At 43.7% G+C, this 22114-nt stretch overlaps 1 pseudogene across 1 annotated transcript in view; it reads right to left on the bottom strand.

Annotated features, from left to right (window-relative positions):
* Window positions 1-900: 900 nt before the first annotated feature.
* The window catches only part of LOC308619306 (spermatogenesis-associated protein 31D1-like), a 34123-nt pseudogene continuing 12909 nt past the window's right edge, over window positions 901-22114 (bottom strand). The window contains exons 3-8 of the transcript in view: window positions 21292-21299; window positions 20465-20630; window positions 16512-16592; window positions 16065-16169; window positions 15665-15785; window positions 901-5313 (exon numbers count right to left, since the gene is read on the bottom strand). The product of the transcript in view is annotated as a spermatogenesis-associated protein 31D1-like (transcript). The remainder of the gene's footprint in view (window positions 5314-15664; window positions 15786-16064; window positions 16170-16511; window positions 16593-20464; window positions 20631-21291; window positions 21300-22114) is intronic.

The raw sequence follows: 22114 nt of genomic DNA, 5'->3' as shown, positions 1-22114 counted from the left end.
CGCTGCCCTGGCCAATCCAGTGTCCACAATCACAAAGCCCATTTATATACACTCCACTCAATGACCACCTACCTATGAGATACTCTGGAATCAGCAGCTTTTTCTAAATGAAAGTAAGTCACCATCTTCAGGAAAATATTCATATCCCTTGTCCTTTTCAGAGCTGCAAATTCAGTCTTCCCTACTGCTCCAGTAAGGGTAGAGGAAGGGGAAAAGGTGAACTGCTACCCATTTTCATTAGGGTAAGGTTAAGGGGTAGGGAACATGGCCCATCACTACAAACTTCATGAAGGAGAGAAGGGCTCTCAGTTGCAGGTGACATTTAATCCTCACCAAGAGATCTAAGAGGAAGATTTCTGTCTTCCACTAACCTCAGGGCCTAAACACTCTCCAAAACTTTCTGCAGGAACAAGGGTTAATTCTGGCTACATTATGCCAGAGTAACTTACCCGACTATAGCTGTATACAGTTCAGGATAGTCTGAGAGCAGATAAGAAGACAGTTTGAGCCAAGTTCTGGACTTTAAGGGGTTTTCTCACTTTGGAAAAGCCTGAAAGTTTCTAGAGTAAACTTTTTGTACTTTTTTATAGAAAAATAAAGTTTTTTAAGTAGGGGACATTTGAGCAGGATCAAATAAAGGACCCCAGGATGAAACTGAGGAGGCTGCTATCAGGCTCCCTACAAGGAACTGGTCATCTCTTAGACGCCAAGAGAGGAAATCAGTATGAGCTGAACTACTCCTTCCTTTCTCTACAAACAAGTTCCAGGATACCCAAAAACCCATGCCCCCAGTGCAGTACACAGAGAGCACTAATGTTTCTCTATTAGAAGAAACATTTATTGAGGAGGATCAGTATTCTCAGTTGTACTAAAGAAAGATTGTTTTCCTCAGAGGATGTGTTATCGTGAAAACCGCGAGGTTTTCTCAACAACGACTGAGTTCTTTGGAGAAATTTTTTCTCCCTAGAAATGCTGGAGAAGCAATTTCTGTTTGAATAGAAGAGTCAAATCTCTGAACACAGTGCCTTCGTCAGGGGTGAGGGTGGCCGGAGGTACCTGGCATTCTTGATGCACGCAGGTGGGGCTTGGATTGGGTACAAGCTCCCTGGAGGACATGGAAGAGAGTTGACTCTGGCATAATACCTAGTCCTCAAAGGCCACAACTTTCTGGTGATGTCTGATCCTGTCTCTGTTCTGTCTAACACTTGTAAGACAACTCTGGTCAACAGAAACAGCTTCTTGATTTGAGGACTTGGTACATGCCTGTTCCTCTTGCTGTGGGTCAGAGAGAGCCCCAGAGTTGGAGGGATGTCCCTTGTCAGGCTGTACCTGGGTCTGCAGTTTCTTCTTGTGCTGACTTAACTCCAAGGCCTCAGATTTGAACCTACATGCCAGCTTCTCCTCTAGGATCTTCCCAATGGCTGTCATGAGCTCCTGAGCTTCAGGAGGCCCATAACTCACAAAGATAGCTGCACTTTCAACTGAGTCTTGGTACTGCACAAAGGTTGACATGAATTTGGCTTTTTGCTGGGGACTTTCCTGGTCTTTGATTTTCCTCTTGGAGTCAATCCACTGAAAAAATCACCTCATCTTTTTTCTGAAGTAACTTTCTGGAGGAAGCTGTTCATTCTGTGACAGAGGTGGGGAAGTGTCCTTTAATTCTCTTTCCTCAACAGGGTGGCTCTTCTTTCTGCCTGTAGACGTCCCTAGTCCTGAATCCTCACTTCTGTATTCTCCTGCTTTGGAGCCTGGAGGTCTCACTCTCTTTGCAACAGGTGGGAAATTCTTATCCTGGCAGTTCCATGAGACATGCCTAGAGGGATCCTCCCTCTGTTCCATGCTGATCCCACTGTCCTCCAAGTGGACATGCAGCACCTGGGAAGATGCCATGTCCCCAGTGGAGACACTGTGGACATGAGTCAGTGAAGACTTGGAAGGCAACCTACCTGAAATCAGCGGCATGTCAGTGGGACAGTGTACAGCCTGGCTATGCTCCTTACCCTCGAATTTAAACTTTAACTCACTAAGGAGCTGGTTTTGAAGGTCTGATAGTTTAGAATCTTGGGGAACAGTTATTTTTGGTGAGAGACATTGGGTGGTCAGGGTAGTTTCTATTTTATCCATATTGACATATGCCATTTGGGAGCTTTCCAACTCGCTGGTTGTCAAGATGTCACAATATTGTGATTTAAGAGCACACAGCTCCTTGGCCTTAAATATCCCCCTGGACACATTGGACATGAAAGAATGTTCTAAATTCTTCCCCACTGTCTTTTGGCCCTGAATCATTTCTACTGTATCACTGGAGTTCATGTTCTCATCCCTTGGCTCATGTCCATCCCCAGCTTGCCTTATGGGCACCTCTGGGCTGCATCTGTGGTCGAGTAGAGTCTCACTCTGACTCACTTTGTCTTTGTTTCTGTGTGTGAGCAGCTGAAAAGTCTGTCTGCCATGCTAAATTGTCTGAACGTCCTCTGCAAGCCTTTGGTCGATATCAGAGTGTGATGGTTGCGAGGCCTGCTGTCCTTCTTTGTCCACAGATGAGATAACAGGAAGAGGATGATCCAGCACCAGGAATGAATTTGTAGCTCTCACCTTGTTTCCCTGAGAAGTTTTAGAACTTCCTTCAAGGGGCTTGGAAACCTTACCTTTGGAATCGACTCCAGAAATATGGGTGGTTGAGGAGGGAAAGTCAAATTGAGGAAGAGGCCATGTTTTGGCTTCTCTCAACATATAGAATTTTATGGATTCAAGAACCTTGAGGGGTAGACCCCATCTCTGAGTCACACGAAACCTTAAAATATGGGCTTCTAGCACCTTTCGGGTGTTAGGATCAAGAAAAGAAAGCTCTAGAGTACTAATCTGGTGGTAGACTTTACCTACCATTGCGCTTTTTGAATCTGCGTCTTCCATATTGGTCCCAGAAGGAGGCAAAGTATTGTCGTCAGCCAGCCACGAATGACACACACCTATAGGAAACCTACCTGCACTGATCTACCAAGACTTCGTGCTCACGTGTAATCTAAGAATGGTTTTTATTTGATTCCAATCTATGTCCTTCCTTGAGACATTTAATAATTCATTCCCTGAGTGATTCCTTGAGTGACACACACAGTTAGTTTTTGTCTCCAAAGCAGCCCTCAGACCCTGCACTAGGTAACATTCTGAGACCTCTTGTGGACTGTCTTCTGGGCTCTTCTCTAGCATATAGCCAAGATTCTTCCTCATGTCATCCCTTAGCTGAAACTTCGTTGGGTCCCACTCATGGAAATTTGCTGGGAGACCCAATTCAGTCTTCCCTATAACCTTGCTATCCTTGCCCTGAAGCTCAGAGATTTGTAAGTGAACATGTGTGCCTCTCTGCTGAGGTACTTCTGTTAATTTATACTGAGGCTCCATCAGTGCTGGGGACTCTAGATTCCTACAAGCTTGGAGGCACCATCATGGAATTAGCCTGCTTGGAATGTGGAGCTCCAGTTTCTCCTGGGGTTCACTGGTGATATGAAAATGGCCAAGGACGGAGACTGGTACATAGGCATGGGACGACCGGTTGACCAATGGGAGGTTAAGAGCTTGAGGACAAGTGGCTTATTGAGATTTTTGGAGCACAGGAACTAAACCCCACAAACTTTCCTGTTGTTTCTGCAACACGTGCCATTCCAGGTGTTGATTTCCAGTCGCGATATGAAAGTCTGACTCATTCTGGAATCTATGGAAAGACACTCCATGGTCCCTAAACTGGGATGGAGAAGAAGATGGTAGAATTGGGATTTGGGATTGAAGGTGGGCCTGGGGCTGGACCTGAGTGAAAGGTAGGGGCTGGGATTGGGGTTTAGTTTGAGGCAAGGGTTGTGGATGTACATGAGGGAGCAGAAGGGGATGGGAATAAAGGAGTGGTGGAGATTCTTGATCCCGTATTTTGAATGCAGAAGCATTACAGATTCCATTGAATAAAACAGAGTGAGACTCTAGTGGGGAACTACTACTAGAAGCCAGGAGAGTAGCCACTAGGGGCTCACTGTGCAAAGAGGGAAGACCCCAGAAGAGCTGGCTATACTTCTGCTACGAGTTTTCCCCCAGAGTCATGTCATATAGGAGCTGCTGACAAATGCGCAGCTGCTCTGGTTTGCTTTCACTGTTCCAGCCAGTTTGGGGGGCTCTAGTGTCCTTTACATCAAGTGATTGCAATGAATTCCCTGAAGATGTCCGTTGGTATTCTGACATTTGTTTTGAAAATGGTCCCTCTTCCTGTTGTTTCTTCTCTAAACTCTGGAAAGCCATTTTCTTTTTTCTTTGTCTCTCCAAGAGTCCCTGGATGTTAAAGCCAAAGAAAGAATGGCTATTGGCCTCCACGTGCTTGGTAACAGAGTCTCCCCAGAGACAGGTGTCTGGTAGATGGAAGGAAACATTGTCTCTCTGAAAATCAGAGTGTGATAATGTGGGGAGGAACACGTTCTTGGCATTAGCTTGCCATGAGGAGAAGTCTGAAATTGACAGGCTTGAATGCTCAGTGCCTCTGAGTGTTGAAACTCAAGTGGACAACCCACCAGAGCTATCTGGAGATAAGTTCTCCAGAACAGGCTTCAGTAAGATGGAAGTTGATTTAGGTTGAGTCACAGATAGATAGAGTGCAGTCTGGCTGTGGTGAAACAGACAGAGCTGGTGGTGCATGATGGCAAGCAAAAGAATCAGGATGATTCACTTCCTGGGACAAATCTGATAAGGGATTGATATCTTGGGAAAGGGTGGGGTCAAGAGAGAAAATGGTATCTGGAGACAAAGTGGCCTCTCGTGGGAGAACAGGACCTGCTGTCTGAGTGTCATGTGGTAGGAGATGGGGAAAGGCAAGGGGTTGGGGTGGGGAATAGTCCACAGGGAATTCGGAATTCAAGGAAGGAAAAGGCTCTGGTGCCAGAGAGTGACCCAGTGGTGAGGGTGAAGAAAAGTTAACTAAGGGAGTCATTGGGTTAGGGGAGAGAACGGAGGGGGGCAGTGGGGAAGGCTCAGGCGGAGAGGCTGGTGTGAGGTCTCTTGAAGGGACTGTTGAGAAGGCAGGGGACAGAGTAAATGATGACTCAGTCACAGGAGCTGTGGAAGCCAAAGGGAACACAGAGGAAGTAGAATCTTCCAGGGCCTCTGGGAGTAGCAGCCAATTGACCTCAGCAGTTGCATTATTACACACCTCACAGAAGGGGTCTGGACATAAGAGTTGACGAAAGCGGGTGGTGTCATCGTGCCGGCCCAGGGGGCTGCAGAAGACAGGAAGTACAAAGATGCAACCAGGACCAGAACAAACATGAGACCCTGGCAGGTCTGGCAAAAGTATGGCTGCCCAATGTATACTATCCTTTCACATTCTTTTACTTCCTTAATCTCACAATAAATCTTTTATCCCCCTGCCCAAGGCTTTCACATTCTGAATCTGAGGATTTTCCCTCCCATGTCAATACCAGGCTTCAATGAGGCCCTAGAAATTCAAAGACTCCACTAAAAAGTGGGATACAGGAAAGAAGGTAATGTTCAGTCACCTTTGCAGAAGAGAAAGCACCTTGCTTGCCTCCTCTACTTTGCTCTGGCAAGCTCTGCAACCTGGGACACCAGGAGAGTGATGAAGGTAGAAACAAGGAGACCTTATAGGAGGCTTAGTAGAATGTCCTTTAGCGGTACCTCAAGTATATGTTGCTTTATCATTCACAAAGGGCTTTCATATGTATTCTCCCATGTGATATTCAGAACCACCCTCTGAGGAATATAGGTCAATGGTTATTTACCTCAAAGAGGAATCTGATCATCCAGGAAGTCAAAGGACTTTTACAGAGTCAGGACACAGAAGTTCTGACTCTTGACATCTCACCTGGCCACCTGTTGGGAAACACCCATTGCCCAGGTCCATCACTGCTTCATGCCCAGCGATGAGCAGAGCAGGGAATCTGAGAAGTGTCTCAGGCTCTGACTGACTTCCCACAAGCCTCTCCTCTGAGAACTCTGGTCTCTGAGAGAAACTGTATCTAGCAGTTGACATCCTCAGAGATCAGGGACCTTGGATCTCATGGAAAAGGCAGGAAGGGTCACCCTTGGAGAGTTCAGGTGGGATAGGCAGAACCTTACCTTTTGGTGTTCCACCTTTCCTTCTCCTCTTGGCTCTGCCCTGATGCTGAGAACAAAAGAAAAGAATGAAGGGCTGGGGCTCATTTCTCTCACTCTTCTCTAGGAAACTCAGATATTCATTATCCATGAATAATATGACTCTATGTTAATTAATAGAACTTTATGTTCCTTCCTTTTATCAATTTTAAAGGTTTAAAATGCTTTCGATTTTTTTCTTCTTTGACAAACTCAAAGAAAGACTTTCGACTATGAGGTCCACACTTGATATTCTCAGTCAGAAGTCATCTGCCCAAGGAGGGCCTAGCATCTGAGGCCAACAGTCACGTCCATGTCCCTCAGATAGGACCCTGTATCCTGGAGCTCAGGCTCCAGGCTCTGCTCAGAGGCCCAGCATTGCTGCTCTGATCAGCCCAGCACAAAGGAAGGCTCTGTCGAGAGAGGCCTGATGTGAGAAGTGAGGCATGATCAAGCAATGGGGAACTCTATTCTCCTGCAGAGATCCCAAACTCTCTAAATAGCCCAACCCAGGGCCACAAAGTTACTGCAAAGTTATTGCTTGGGATTTTATCCTGGAATCTCCAAACACTCAGATGGGCCATGGGCTTCAATTGGAAGCCTTAGTCCCCCCAGAACTACTGGCCCTGCCTGGCCTATGATGTTCTATCCTCTCCTTGAACTTCCTATCTTAGGTGTCTCTCTGACCCAACCAATCTCACTGAGAAATGTGAGCGGGGGAACAAGAAAATAAAGAATCATTCTTTGAGAGGCAACTTTTGGTTCCAGCTCCAACACTTAAAGAGCTTGAGTGCCATTACTCCAGTCTTCAGAAGAAGCAAAATCTGAACCAATTGAAAGTCAGTGACTTTTCTTGTAGCATTAGAGAATTAAGGTCACAGGGCAAATCACTCCAAAATCTTCATAGAGGGTGAATGCAGAGAATCACAGTTGAGGTCCGCTTACCTCAAGCAGAGGCCACTGGAGCTAGAAATTGATAGGAACACTTAAAAGGACACTTTGACAAATTGCTAGAGGATGCACATGGGCTAACATGAGAGCGAGAAACTCCTAGGGTCATTATCTTAGGGGGGCCTCCACCTATTCATGGGTTTCGCCTATGGGAACCCCACCAGGTTCTCACAGTGAAGAGCCATGAAAAATTCTGATGTTTCTGGTGGAGGAGAGTGGGAATGGGAAGAAAAGTAACAATTTTGAAAACATTCTGAAATATCCCCTGAATGTTCTCCATAACAGAAGCTTACTCAGCAAAGGAAAAGACTACCAGAGACTTATCCCACATGGGAGAAGGGAAGTTATCCAACTCCATTTCCCTCTAGCTTTCTTATCTCTTCTAAAAAGTGAAAAGAAAGAAAGAGAGAAAAGTGTTAGAAACATCTGTGAATAACCCAGGGACACAGGACCACTAAAAGACAGATTTAATCATATCCCCTCCCCCCCAGCACCTTACTACCACATCAACAGGGCTCCAGTATGGTAACAGAGGATCATAGCCGAAAGAGCTGCAAGGCATAGGCTCTATATAAGGAGGAGACTTAGGGAAATCTGAAGACACCAAGGGAGATTAAAACAAGGACACTATAGGAAATTGAAGTCTCTGACATATACAGCTACAGTAAATATTAAACACAACCAACACCTACCCGGATTAACATAAAACTTCACACTAAGGTCTATTTACTTCAGTTCCTATTACCCAATACATTATGTCTGGCTTTTCAACAAAAAATTACAAGGTATGATAAAAAGGCAAGAAAAAACAGTCTGAATAGATAAAGCAAGCATCAGATCCACATTCAGATATGACAGAGATTTTTGAATTGTCATACATGGAATCCAAAATAACCATCGTTTCATGTTAAGGGCTCTAATGGAAAAAGCAGAAACATGCAAGAACAGATGAGCAATAAGCAGAGAGAGGGAAACTCTAAGAAAGAATCAAAAGGAAATGTTGGAAACCAAAAACACTATAACAGAAATGAAGAATGCTTTTAATTGGCTCATCTGTATATTGCCTATGGCCAGGGAAAGAGTAAGTGAGTTTGAAAATATGTCTGTCAGTAGAAACTTTGCAAACTGAAATGCAAAGAGAAAAAGAATTTTTAAAAAAACCTTTAACTCAGAATATCCAAGAACTGTGAGACAGTTTCAAAATGTGTAATATACATGTAATTGAAATACCAAAAGGAGAAGAAAGAGAGAAGAGAGAATAAGAAATATTTGAAGAAATAACAGCCCAAGATTTTCCAAAATTAATGACGGATTAACCATAGATTGTGGGAGCTCAGAGAACAACAAGCATATAAATATGAAGAAAGTCTATACCTGGACATATTTTATTAAAACTGTAGGAAGCTGAAAGATAAAATCTTGAAAGAATACAGAAGAAAGTAATATCCTACCTCTAAAGGAACAAGGATAAGAATTATGGGCTTATCACAAACCATGCAAGCAAGAAGAGAATTGAGTGAAATATTTAAAGTGTTGCAAGAAAAAAAAAATCACCCTAGAACTTTGTGTCTAGTGAAATTATCCTTCAAAAGTGAAGGAGAAATGAAAACTTTCTCAAACAAAAACTGAGATACTCATCAGCAGCAGATTTGCCCTGGAATAAATGTTAAAAAAGTTCTTCAAGGAGAAGGAAAAGGACAACTCAGATCTACATAAAGGAAGGGAAAAGAAGGAATAAATGAAGGTAAAACAAAACTTTTATTTTTCTTATTCTCAGTTGACCTAATAATACTAATGATAGTGTATTGGGTGATTATAGTATATGGATAAGTGAAATAAATGACATCAGTGTTACAAGGGACAGGAGGGAGGAATTGGGAACTCTGTTATAATGGAACCTGCACTACCTATGAAGTGGTATAATGTTATATATAAAAGTGGCCTTAGATTAGTTGTAAATGTATATTACAAATTCATGGGCAACCATGAAAATATATATATATTTTTTTGTTTGTTTGTTTGTTTTTGGTATGCGGGCCTTTCACTGTTGTGGCCTCTCCCATTGCGGAGCACAGGCTCCGGACGCACAGGCTCAGCAGCCATGGCTCACGGGCCTAGTTGCTCCACGGCATGTGGGATCTTCCCGGACTGGGGCACGAACCCGTGTCCCCTGCATCGGCAGGCAGACTCTCAACCACTGCGCCACCAGGGAAGCCCATGAAAATATTTTTTAAAGAAGAATACTTGACATGCTAAGAGAAGAGAGAAATGGAATCATATAAAGTGCTTGTTTAAAATCAGAAAAGGCAGAAAAAGAGAAGAAGAAAAAAAGAATACACATAATAAATACTAAACAGTTACAGATATGGCAGATATTAATCCAACTATATAAAAAAATCACTAAATGTAAGTGTTCTAAATTCACCAATTAAAAGACAGACTGTCAGTGGATAAAACAAGATCCAATTATATGTTGTCTACAAAACACCCACTTTAAATATAAAGACACAGATGATTAAAAGTAAAGGGAAAGAGAAAACTGTACCATGTTAACACTGATGAAAGAAAGCAGGAGGAACTATATTAATTTCAGACAAAGCAGGCTTCAGAACAAGGAAAGTTATGAGGGATAAAGAGGGGCAATACATAACAACAAAGGGGTCAACTCTCCAAGAAGACACAACAATCCTTAACATGTGTACAATCTAACAACAGACTGTCAAAATATGTGAGGCAAAAACTGGTCCAACTGCAAGGAGAATTAGGTGAATCCACTGTTATTTTTGGAGACTTCAATACCCCCTATGAGAAATGGACAGATTCAGCAGGCGGAAGATCAGTAAGGATATAGTTGACCTAAACAGCACCATCAATCAACTTGATCTAATTGACATTTATAGAATACTTCATCCAACAACAGAATATGCATTCTTCTCAAGCACACATGGAGCACTGACCAAAATAAACCACACTTTGGGCCACAAAACACACCTTAACAAATATAAAATAGAAATCATACAAAGTATATTTTCAGACCATAATGGACTTGAACTAGAAATCAATTACAGAAAAACAGCTGGAAATGCCAAAATGTTTAGAGAGTAAACAACATGCTACTAAAACATGGGTCAAGGAAGAAATATCAAGAGAAAAAAATATTTTAAACTAAATGAAAATTAAAATACAACTTGTCAAAATTTGTGAGCTGCAGAAAAAGCAGTACTTAGAGGGAAACTGATACCATTGAATGCATCTATTTGAAAAGATTTAATATCTTTGAGGGACTCTGGTTTGCTGACCTGATCGATTTCTCCCTGTTTCCAAAGTATTGGGAAACATGAATTCCTCCTTAGGTAGCACAGTGACAGAAGAAGGAGCCCCACCCAACACACAAAGGCAAGGATGGGAAAACCTAGGAAGTTGAGCTGGAGCTCAGCCATGGTGCAGTAAGGCTCCTCAGACAAAGAAGATGGTCCAGATCATCAGAAGTGCATTGCTGCCTCAAGCATCTGGGCATTGAAAGTGCACATTCTAGATTAGAGTTGTAGAGTTCTTCACCCCAGATACCTAATTCTCTCCCTCCCCTATGAGGAGGATACTAGTAATGACAGCTCTTTTCTTTACCTGTCTTCTCCTGCATCCACAGCTCCACTGTTGTCTCTACCCACATTACAGAGGTTAAGCGTAAACACCAAAGGTTCTTGAGGGTGGGGGAGGGGACAACACAAGAGAGATAAACTCACAATCCTTCCCCCACCATCCAACCCAGCAGATCTATCCATCCCTCCAGGGCCCTTTAGATACCTCTAACCCACCTTCCAACCCACACATTTACATACCATATATTTACCTTAGTGAAAATTTCTATTTATTCCACATGTTACCCAGATATTACCTGAGACCATTTTACTGCTTGGTGATCTACCTTTGGACCCCACATAATATTTAAAACTCTGCTATGCCAAGGGATTTTTACCTCCAAGCCTTCAACTACAGCTTCCCCTCATACATAATGTGTTCTCACCTGTATGAAGCCAGAAACATACTCAGAAGAAATATACGCCCCCATATCTCCTCAAAAGAATTCACATTCACCAAAAAGTGTAAGAGTGCAGAGTAGCCTGTACCAGTGTACAGGAAGCATGACAAAAAGGGAAACAAGGGCATGGCACACCCATGAAACTATGGCAAACAACTTAAAAAGCTTTAGTAGTTCTTTTTTTCCTAAAATCCCTATTAAGCTAATTAGCCCCCTAAGGTTCTCAAATCTAGCCTCCTCCACCCATACAGTGTCTCATCCTGCTGCTTGCTCCCTCTTCTGAAAAATCCCTCTCAAAACATTTAAAATTTTTTTCTTTATTTTACAGAACACAACCCGAAGGACCAAACACACCCTGATTTAAGGAGTGGGCTTCTCTTTAACATAACTTCTAATGAGCACAATATTTAGCAATATGTTTTAACTTTTTTGAATCACACTCATGGTTACTTCTTCTATGAAAAGTTTTATGATTTTTTTCCCCATCTACTTTCTTACTTGCCACCAAAATTCCTGTTGGCATCTCCATACCTTTTTAAACAATGATGTCATTTTTGTTGATGTGTATATGTATTTATTTCATCTCCCCGTGCTAGTCATTTAATAGTTGTAGCCCTTATACCTTCATTATTTAGATTATAAACTGCTGAAATTAAGCTGTGTCATTTCCTTACTTTGCTTGCCTGTATTCCCTCGTTGAGTCTGATGAATCAGTCTTCACCCCAGTTACCTAATTCTCTCCCTCCCCTATGAGGAGGATACTAGTAATGACAGCTCCTTTCTTTACCTGTCTTCTCCTGCATCCACAGCTCCCCTGTTGTCTCTACCCAAAAGGAGGGTCCATTTCAAGCCCACTCCATCTCACATACCTTCCTCCCTTGACTGCAGGAGGTGTATCTGTTCAGAAGAACCCCTCCACATATGTTTGTATCTCTGGTATTGTTTTTTTTTTATAGAAAGTTTGGTCCTGACTGTCCCTGAGGTCCCTAGGATTCACAACTGTAAAAACATCCTCTAAAGTCTGAGCAATATAAGCTCCACCAAAAGAATTTCCAGGATAGAAGGGGTCATAAAAATGACACATCAAATATATTCTTCAAAAAGTGGCTTTGTCATAAAAAAAGAAAGACTGAGAAACACTGATCCAGATTAAAGGAGACTAAAAACACATGACAACTAAATGCAGTCTGTGATTCTGAATCCTGTAATGGAGGTTTTGAAAAAAAGCCACAAAGGACATTACTCAATAAATTGACAAAAATGGAATATGAATGGGAAATTAGTTAAAAGTTTTATGTCATTGTTAAATTTACTGAAGGGGATAACTAACTGTACTGTCTGTAAGAGAATCTTCTTTTTCTTAAATACACAATGAAATATTCAAGGAGAAGGTGGATGATGCATGAAATGTATTTTCAAATATTCAGAAATGTATGCATATTTTTCATATATGTGTGTGTGTGTGCGTATTCATATGTAGAGAGTGGAGGCAGGAAGGGAAGGAGACAGAAACAGAGACACAGAGAGGAGAGAGATCTCAAATGGGTCAAAATGTTAGTAGGTAAGTCTGGATAAAGGGTACATAGTTTTTACCATCCATGCATCTTTTCCACAAGTTTAGTTATTTTCAAATAAATACATTTAAAAAACGGACTATTGCCTGCTGTCCTGGATTTTACCTAAACTTTGAGATTTCTGCCTTTGATTCTTGCAGCTACCATCATCACCATACCCAAACGCCAGAAATGTGTAATGCCAGCTTTAAAAGTTATTTCACATTCTGTCCCAGGCAAGAAACCTGGGACCCTCTGCACATTTCAACAGGATTTTACAAAATGCTGCAGAAGAGCACCACACCCTCCCCACCAACAAATTTTTTTAAATTAAACACAATACAAAAAAAAAAAAAAAGGAAAAAAATCAACATGTTTACAGAATGGAACCCCTAATTTTTCTGATCTGGTGCCACCAGGTCATCCGTCTTCTGGCGTTTTGTGGTGTGAATTGGTTTGCCAGCACTTCATCTGCTCTGCTCGCCAATTACCATTCCTCCACCAGATTTCCATCTTCCAAAAATGTGTTGACATCTTTTGTTGTATCCTCTCTCCTTCTAGTCATCCTTAAGCACTTATTCTTTCTAAATCCTTTGTTTGAATAGTTTTATTGAAATATAGTTCACATACCATACAATTTACTCATTTAAAGTGTGTAATACCATGATTTTTACTATACTCACAGATATGTGCATCACAATTTTAAAACCATTTTCATGACTTCAGAAAGAACCCCGTAACCTTTAGCTATTACCCGCCACCCTTCATCTCCCAGCTCTAAGCAACCATTAATCTACTTTCTGTCCTCTCTTGGTTTCCCTATTCTGAATATTTCACATGAATGGAATCATACGTGGTTATTTGTGACTGGCTTCTTTCACTTAGCATAATGTTTTCAAGGTTCAGCCATGTTGTAGCATGTATCAGTGCTTTTTAATGCCAAAAATATTACACTGCATGGATATACCATATTTTATTTACCCATTCATCAGTTGATGGACATTTGGGTTGTTTCTGCCTTTTAACTCTTATGAATAATACTGCTATGAACATTTGTTTACAAGTTTTTGTGTGGACATATGTTTTCATTTCTCTTGAGTATACACCTAGAAGTGGAGTTGCTGGGTCACATAGTAATTCTATGTTTAACATTTTGAAGCGCTGCCAGACTGTTTTCCAAAACAGCTGCACCATTTTTCATTCCCACAAGCAGTGTATCAGGGTTCCAGTTTCTCCGCATTCTCACCAACACTTGTTTTAATCTGACTTTGTGTTTCTAGTCATTCTTGTGTGTGTGAAGTGTTAGATCATAGTGGCTTTGGTTTTCATTTCCCTGATGGATAGAGATGTTGAACCTCTTTTCACCTACTCTTAATTTTTTTTTTCATCTACTCTTGCTTTTAATGGCATTTGGGGAAAGAGAAGATAAACAAGTGTGTTTTATCTACTGTGTTTAACTCGAAACACAATAGCTCATTTTAACTATGTGACAGGAAAAATATTTTCTTGTAAATATTTGAAAACACATATAATAATGTCAAGTCTTTATCAACATGCACAGTTTACTACTTATATTCCTTCTGCATGTTATAGTTACTGTGTGATTAAGGGAAAGCAATATTGTGCACTGAATTTGACCTGTAAGATTACTTCTTATATGGGGTTGAGGGAGGAATTCATTCAAATGACTCCTTAGGGTTGACTAAAAGGCAGAGCAGAACTGATTGCCAGAGCCTCTAAAGCACAATGCTTTTTTGTCACCAATGCTGTGTACATCTGTTGTGAATAACTGTGTACCACAGGTGACAAGTATCAAAGAAATGTGAGAGCTCTGACATGGGCACATAGCATATGTCTTAAGAGATAGATGACAAGATGTTTAAATGGGCTTTTACACTTTAATCATAGTGTAAAAGATGGGATGTATCACACATGCCAAATGATAACTGTGAAAGCTGGGTGAGGGGTGTATGGGAGGTTACATTGTTCTGTCTGCTTTCGTGCATGTTTAAACATTTTTGTACTAAAAAGCTTTAAAAATAATAAAAGATGTAGAGTGACTCATAAGGAGAGGGAGGGAGCAAAAGGATACCTGGCCAGGGTGATCAGTCCATCAAGACTAGAGTTTAGCTATCTCTCAATAAGGAAATTTCAGGAAGTGTAATTCCTTTGACGTTGGGAAAGAAACTTCTTTCCATATAACAGGAAGGAAGAAGGAAAGGAGGAATGGGAAATTTTTTTTTTTTAAGGATTTTGATGAAAATTTCCCATCTCATGACTTCTAGTTCCTCTGTGAATGGTGGTTTGGCACATCTGCTGAGCAAGTGGAGATGGCCTAAATTTGAGAAAAGTGAAGGAGATTTGAAATAGATTTGAGTAGCACTGGAGAGAAAATGGACTAAGGAAACTGTGACCTAAGTTCCATTTGTTTTGTTCACATGTTAGTAAGCATGGAATAAGAATTTGTGGAATGGATGCATTATTTCCAGGTAGCATGAGGGCTGAATTTATCATGGCATCAGTAGACTTGATTGTGAGATTTAATCCAATAGTCATCAGCTACTTATGGGAAGGTATTTCTGGAAAAGGCAGAGATAGGGGATTTTGCCAGACAGGAAGGATTAAAGGTGATTGGATGGGGCCTATTTGTAGTGGAGCTTTTTAAATGTTGCTTACCTGATAGACCACCAAGCCTACCTTGGAGAGAAAGAAAAAGAAGACAAGAGCTTGGTGGATAGAGGAAGAGTAAGTGGAAAAACGACCTAAAGTTGAAAAATTAACAAGTAGTATATAAGCTGGAAGGATGGAGGATGAGGCCAAAGGGTGGAATGTCAGGCTGTATTATTCCAGATGGCAGAAGTGTTCCTGGTAATAAGCTCTACAGTGTGGCAGTGACTGCACTGGAATGGAAGTAAAAATGAGATGATGTAGGAACAGGGAAGCTGGGTTACTGACAGGTCTATCCACATGGAGGTTAGAGCCCTCCACCATTCCTCACCTCTTCCTGTTCCCCACCCTGGGCCCCCTCCCACCTTTTGTCCCTCTCCCGGGGGCTCCACGGAATCTGCCTTCTCTGTGTGACCATAAGCTTCAGATATTGTAGGATCAATGTCATAACTCTGGATAAGAAAATAAAAGTAGTGAGAGAAGGCTGTAGTGGACATCTACTTTTGTTTTTTTGTTTTAACACCCAGTATCCATAAGTCTTTCTGGAAAAACTACCTCAGGTGCTCTCTAGGATACTCACCCTATTTTTGAGTCCCAGTCTGTACAAGTAGAGTTGCCTTCCCTCTAGACCTCATTGTAAGGGTGGGTATGTGTGCAGCCTTGGCCAAAAAAAGGAGGTCCGTGGTAAGCCCCCAAATGTCTGATACCCCAGTGCATAGTCTAGGACTCACCTCTGGTTCATGAGCTGCAGGTATCCTGGGGAGGTGTACCACGGCTCCACCAAGGCTATTAATATCAGTGGTGGCACCTTCATCTTGATTGGTGAACTGTACACACTAAGGGCAGTATCTTGTATATTCCCATCAAGCATAGATGGAAGGAAAGCACCATGATCACCTTCCCCAAAGAGGGGGATGCCATCTTGATGACATCCTTGGAGATACTGTTTTAGTACTCAAAGACACCCCCATGCCTTTTTGATATAAGGCATCAGTGTGCCGTGCAGTTCTCTGGTCAGCCTCAAGGACATGGTGCTTGGATCAGATTGAGGAATGGGGGAGCAGGACAGGGTCAGAATATGGGAATGATGAGGCATGAACTTTGTTCCACCAGTAAGGACATTCTTTCCCTTCACTTTTTCTTTCTTTCCCACTCACTTTAAGACATCTTTTGCTTACTCTCAGCTGTATTTTACCCTGGGAGGTAGGTGGCTGCCTGGTCAACATTCCTACCACTGACAGCTGAGTGGTGCTTTTCCTCTGCAAAAAAAAAAAAAAACAGGCATCAACTGAGCAGCCTGAAAAAATACCCCGGGAGGGGAACCACTTCCCCAGGGTGCCTTTCTAGTAAGGAAACCTCCATGTCAAGTTTAAAGTATGCTCTCCCGATACATTAACATGACCCACATAACAGATTCTTAAGCAGCTGCTGTGCTGTTCCTGGACCCTACGGCAAGTAGCCCAGGGTCCAGTAGAGCAACACCTCCGCCCAAATAGTGCCATTCAGGGTTCAGCCCCCTGTAGGAGCCTCTGGTCACTGAGTTCTAAATAATGATTAAGCTGTTGTTTCTTCTTCAGCATTATTTTCAGAAAGTATACCTGCACTTAACACTCCTCAGGTATAAAAGACCTATCTCCCCTACTTCTCTAAAGGATATAAAACATTCAGTGAGGGGGGAGATGTGGGCTGCTATACATTTTCATTAAGGCTAAGCTAAGCGGCAGAAGACAAAGCCCATCTCCTCAAATTTCATCAGGGAGGAAATGGGCTTTGGGGCGGGGCGGGGGGGTGGCGGGGGTGGAAGGGGCACAATATCTATTTCTCAGCAAGAACTCCAGAGGACTGGTCACCTTTTAGCCAAAGCCAAAGGAAGCAATCAGTAAGAGCTGAACTATCTCCTTCCTTTCCCTTACACATAAGCCCTGAGTTACCCAAAACCCATGCCCCCAACACAGTACACAGTACACAGAAAAGATACACTATTATTAGATAAATATTTATTGGGGAGAATCAATAATCTCTACAAGGAAGGAGTTACTTCTGGATGGGAAGTCTTCATCCCTGGAAATTCTGGGGAAGTGTTTTCTGTCTAGACAGTAGAGACAGATGTCTGAACACAGGGCCTTCAGCAGTGCTGAGCGCAGTGGTGGGTGCCTGGCCAGCTTGACGCCTGCGGGTGGGGCTTGGATGGGGCACAGGCTCCCTGTGGGACACTGGTGGGGGATGTTTGTGACACAGTCGCTGGTCCTTGAATGCCACAACTTTCTGGGGGTGTCTCTTCTTATCTCTGATCTGTCTTGTACTACTTGGAGGATAACTCTGGCCAGCAAAGATAGCTTCTTGATGGCAGGACTTGATATTTGTCAGTTTACAGGAGGGAGCCCTGTGGTTGAAAGGATGCCCCTGGACAGGCTCTGTCCAGACCTGCACTTGCGCCTTTTGCTGAGTTTTCCTAAACTGCACTGGGGAAGGAAGGGGCTCTTGAGAGTAGGTGACATCCATTGCATACTGACACCCCGGTTTCTCATCTAGGAACTTCCTGATGTCTGTCGCGATTTTCTGAGCTTCAGTTGTCCCAGTAAAGGCAGCTCTACTTTTAACTAGGCCTCTGTTCTGCACAGTTGATATGGGGCTGCCCTTTTCCTGGGCATCTTCTTGCCTTTTGTATTTTATCCCAGAAAAAAGCCATTGCAAGAAGTGCTTCATTCTTTTTCTGATATGGCCTTCAGGAAGAGGCTGTCCCTTCTGTGATAGGATCTGGGAAGACTTGCTCGCAAGTGTCTTCTCTAGTACCATCTCCTGAGTAGGGAAACTCTTCCTCCTAAGTTGGGATGTCCTGAACCCTTTATCCCCTCGATCAAGCTCTTCTGCCTTGGGCTCCAGAGGGCTCACTCTCTTTGCAGTTGGTGGGAAATTCTTATCCTGGCACCTCCTTAAGGCATGCTTAGGGACCCAAGGTTCCTGCTGCCGCTCCATCCTGATTCCTCTGTCCTCCAAATGGACATGCAGCACCTGGGAAGCTCCCATGTCCCCACCTGAGACAACCTGGGCATGAGTCAGTGAGGCCTCGTAAGTCAAGTTATCTGAAGCAAGGGATGTGTCAGTGGGTTGGCCTTGAGCCTGGCTGTGCTCCCTGTTCTCCAGTTTAAAGTTTAACTCACTGAACAGTTGTTCTTTAAGGTCTAATGATTTAGGATCTTGGGGAACTGGTAATTTGGGTGGGGGGCTTCCAGTGGTCACGGTAGTTTCTACTTTATTCTCATTCACATTTATCATTTGGGAGCTCCCTGGCTTGCTAGTTGCCAACATGTCACTAGTTTTTTGTTTTTTTTTTTTGCGGTACACGGGCCTCTCACCGTTGTGGCCTCTTCCGTTGCGGGGCACAAGCTCAGGACGCGCAGGCTCAGTGGCCATGGCTCACGGGCCCAGCCGCTCCACGGCATGCGGGATCTTCCCGGACCGGTGCACGAACCCGCGCCCCCTGCATCGGCAGGCGGACTCTCAACCACTGCACCACCAGGGAAGCCCTGTCACTAGTTTTTAATTGAAGAGTATCAAGCTCCTCAGCCGTGAATACCTCCCTAGACCATCTGGGCATTGAAACAGGTTCTGACTTCTCCACCTTTTTGCCCTGTTGCATTTCTCCTTTATCACTGGAACTCACACTCTTATGCTTCGGCTCATATCTGGCCCCAGCTTGCTTTGCAAGCAGCTTTTGGGGATATCTGTTGGCTAGTTGAGTCTGTCTATGACCTGCTTTCCCTGTGATGCAGAGGGAGACAGGCAGACAAGTCTGTCTGGCATCCTTAATTCTCTGAACACCCTCTGCCAGCCCACGGTTGACATCAGAGCGTGGTTGTCTCAGGACCCTCTGTCCTCCTTTGCCCACAGGTGAGGTGGCAGGGAGAGAACGATCCAGGTCAGGGGCTGAATTTGTTGTTCCCACTTTGTCTCCATGGAGAGATTTAGAGCTTCCTCTAAAGGACTTGAAGCTCCCAGATTTGGAGTCTGCCTCAGAAATCACATTGGTTGAGGAGGGCAAGTTGGCATGAGACAAGGACTGGTATGAGGCATCTTTCAATTTAAAGATCTGTATGGATTCAAGGACCTTGCGGGGAAGGGCCCACAACATCCTCATATAAAACCTTTTAATATGGGCTTCCAGCATCTGTTGTGGACTGGAATCAAAAGTCAGGTCCTGAAAGGTATTCAGGGGGTAGGCCTCACACACTGATGATGGCAAACTTCTCTGTTTTGTTTGGGTGTGGGATTTCACAGAAAGAAGTGATGTTTGCTTGATAGCATGCCATGAATTACGCACAGTCTCAGGGAGCCGACCCTCATTTATTTCCTCCAACTTCTTGCTCAAATGTCCTTTTAGGACATTTTCAAGTTGTCTCCGACTTAGACTCTTTGCTAACACCCTTGAATTTTTCTCTGAGAGACTCACTATCTGACTGTTTAGGTCTTTCTCAGAGTCATACCCCAGATCCTTACCTGAAGAGCTCTTTGGGTCATTCAACAGGTGATCTTTTGGGCCATTCTCTAGGCTGTGTCCCAGATCTTTCCCCACATCTTCCTCTAGCTGGAACATTACACCAGGGCTTTCTGGAAGTGAGTTCTCAGGAACAGGCTTCAGTAAGATGGCAATTGATTTAGATTGAGTGACAGATAAAGTGCAGTCTGGCTGTGGTGAAACAGACAGAGCTGGTGGTGCATGATGACAAGCAAAAGAATCAGGGTGATTCATTGCCTAGGACAAATCTGATAAGGGGTTGATATCTTGGGAAAGGGTGGGGTCAAGAGAGAAAACGGTATCCGGAGACAGAGTGGCCTCTCGTGGGAGAACAGGACCTGCTGTCTGAGTGTCATGTGGTAGGAGACGGGGAAAGGCAAGGGGTTGGGGTGGGGAATAGTCCACAGGGAATTTGGAATCCAAGGAAGGAAAAGGCTCTGGTGCCAGAGAATGACCCAATGGGGAGGGTGAAAAAGAGTCAACTAAGGGGGTCATTGGGTTAGGGGAGAGAACGGAGGGGGGCAGTGGGGAAGGCTCAAGCAGAGAGGCTGGTGTGAGGTCCCTTGGAGGGACTGTTGAGAAGGCAGGGGACAGAGTAAACGATGACTCAGTCACAGAAGCTGTGGAAGCCAACGGGGACACAGAGGAAGTAGAATCTTCCAGGGCCTCTGGGAGTAGCAGCCGACTGACCTCAGCAGTTGCATTATTACACACCTCACAGAAGGGGTCTGGACATAAGAGTTGACGCAAGCGGGTGGTGTCATCGTGCCGGCCCAGGGGGCTGCAGAAGACAGGAAGTACAAAGATGCAACCAGGACCAGAACAAGGAAAGGGGGACCTGCTGGCCTGCCAGGGGTGGGGTCACTGGAAGCCTGCTGCCCCTTCACATTGCTCCACATCCATGAGTTCACAACATGCTCAATAGCCCTCACCTCAAGGCCTTCATCACATACTCATTCCTATGCTACCCCCTGCCATGACTACAGCAGGTTGCACTGAATCCCTGGAATTGCATAGAACATGCTAAGGGGGGATCAGGAAAGAAGAGGAAAGAGTCACCTTTTCAGAATAGAAATCAGCTGCGTTTTCTCCTCTGTTTCTGTCTGGTGACATCTCCAACCCGAGAAACCAGGAGAGTGGGTTATATGTAATGAAGGTAGAAGCATAGGTATAATAAAAGAGTCCCCTTATGGGAAACCCTTGGGATATTAGACTCTGAAAGGCCCAAGAATTAGTAGATGAGGTCAAATGGTCAATGATATTAACATGTGTATGTTGCTTCTTGTAAAGTACTTTCACATGCATTTTATCTCATGTGATGCTCAAAACCACCATGTGAAGCCCAGAGATCAGTGTTGCCTTAGAGAGGGATCTGATCATCCAGGAAGTCAAAGGACATTTACAAAGTCAGGACACAGAAGTTCTGACTCTTGACATCTCACCTGGCCACCTGTTGGGAAACACCCATTGCCCAGGTCCATCACTGCTTCATGCCCAGCGATGAGCAGAGCAGGGAATCTGAGAAATGTCTCAGGCTCTGACTGACTTCCCACAAGCCTCTCCTCTGAGAACTCTGGTCTCTGAGAGAAACTGTATCTAGCAGTTGACATCCTCAGAGATCAGGGACGTTGGATCTCATGGAAAAGGCAGGAAGGGTCACCCTTGGAGAGTCCAGGTGGGATAGGCAGAACCTTACCTTTTGGTGTTCCACCTTTCCTTCTCCTCTTGGCTCTGCCCTGATGCTGAGAACAAAAGAAAAGAATGAAGGGCTGGGGCTCATTTCTCTCACTCTTCTCTAGGAAACTCAGATATTCATTATCCATGAATAATATGACTCTATTTTAATTAACAACTTTATGTTCCTTCTTTTTATCAATTTTAAAGGTTTAAAATGCTTTCGATTTTTTTCTTCTTTGACAAACTCAAAGAAGGACTTTCGACTATGAGGTCCACACTTGATATTCTCAGTCGGAAGTCATCTGCCCAAGGAGGGCCTAGCATCTGAGGCCAACAGTCACGTCCATGTCCCTCAGATAGGACCCTGTATCCTGGAGCTCAGGCTCCAGGCTCTGCTCAGAGGCTCAGCATTGCTGCTCTGATCAGCCCAGCACAAAGAAAGGCTTTGTCGAGTGATGCCTGACGTGAGAATGTGAGGCATGATCAAGCAATGGGGAACTCTGTTCTCCTGCAGAGATCCCAAACTCTCTAAATAACCCAACCCAGGGCCGCAGAATTACTGTTTGGGATTTTATCCTGGAGTCCTCC

This window comes from Mesoplodon bidens (assembly GCF_964165515.1).
Source record: "Mesoplodon bidens genome assembly, chromosome: 6".
Classification (NCBI taxonomy): Eukaryota; Metazoa; Chordata; class Mammalia; order Artiodactyla; family Ziphiidae; genus Mesoplodon; species Mesoplodon bidens.
Note: the sequence above shows the minus strand (reverse complement) of the source record. Positions and strands in the feature narration are given on the sequence as shown.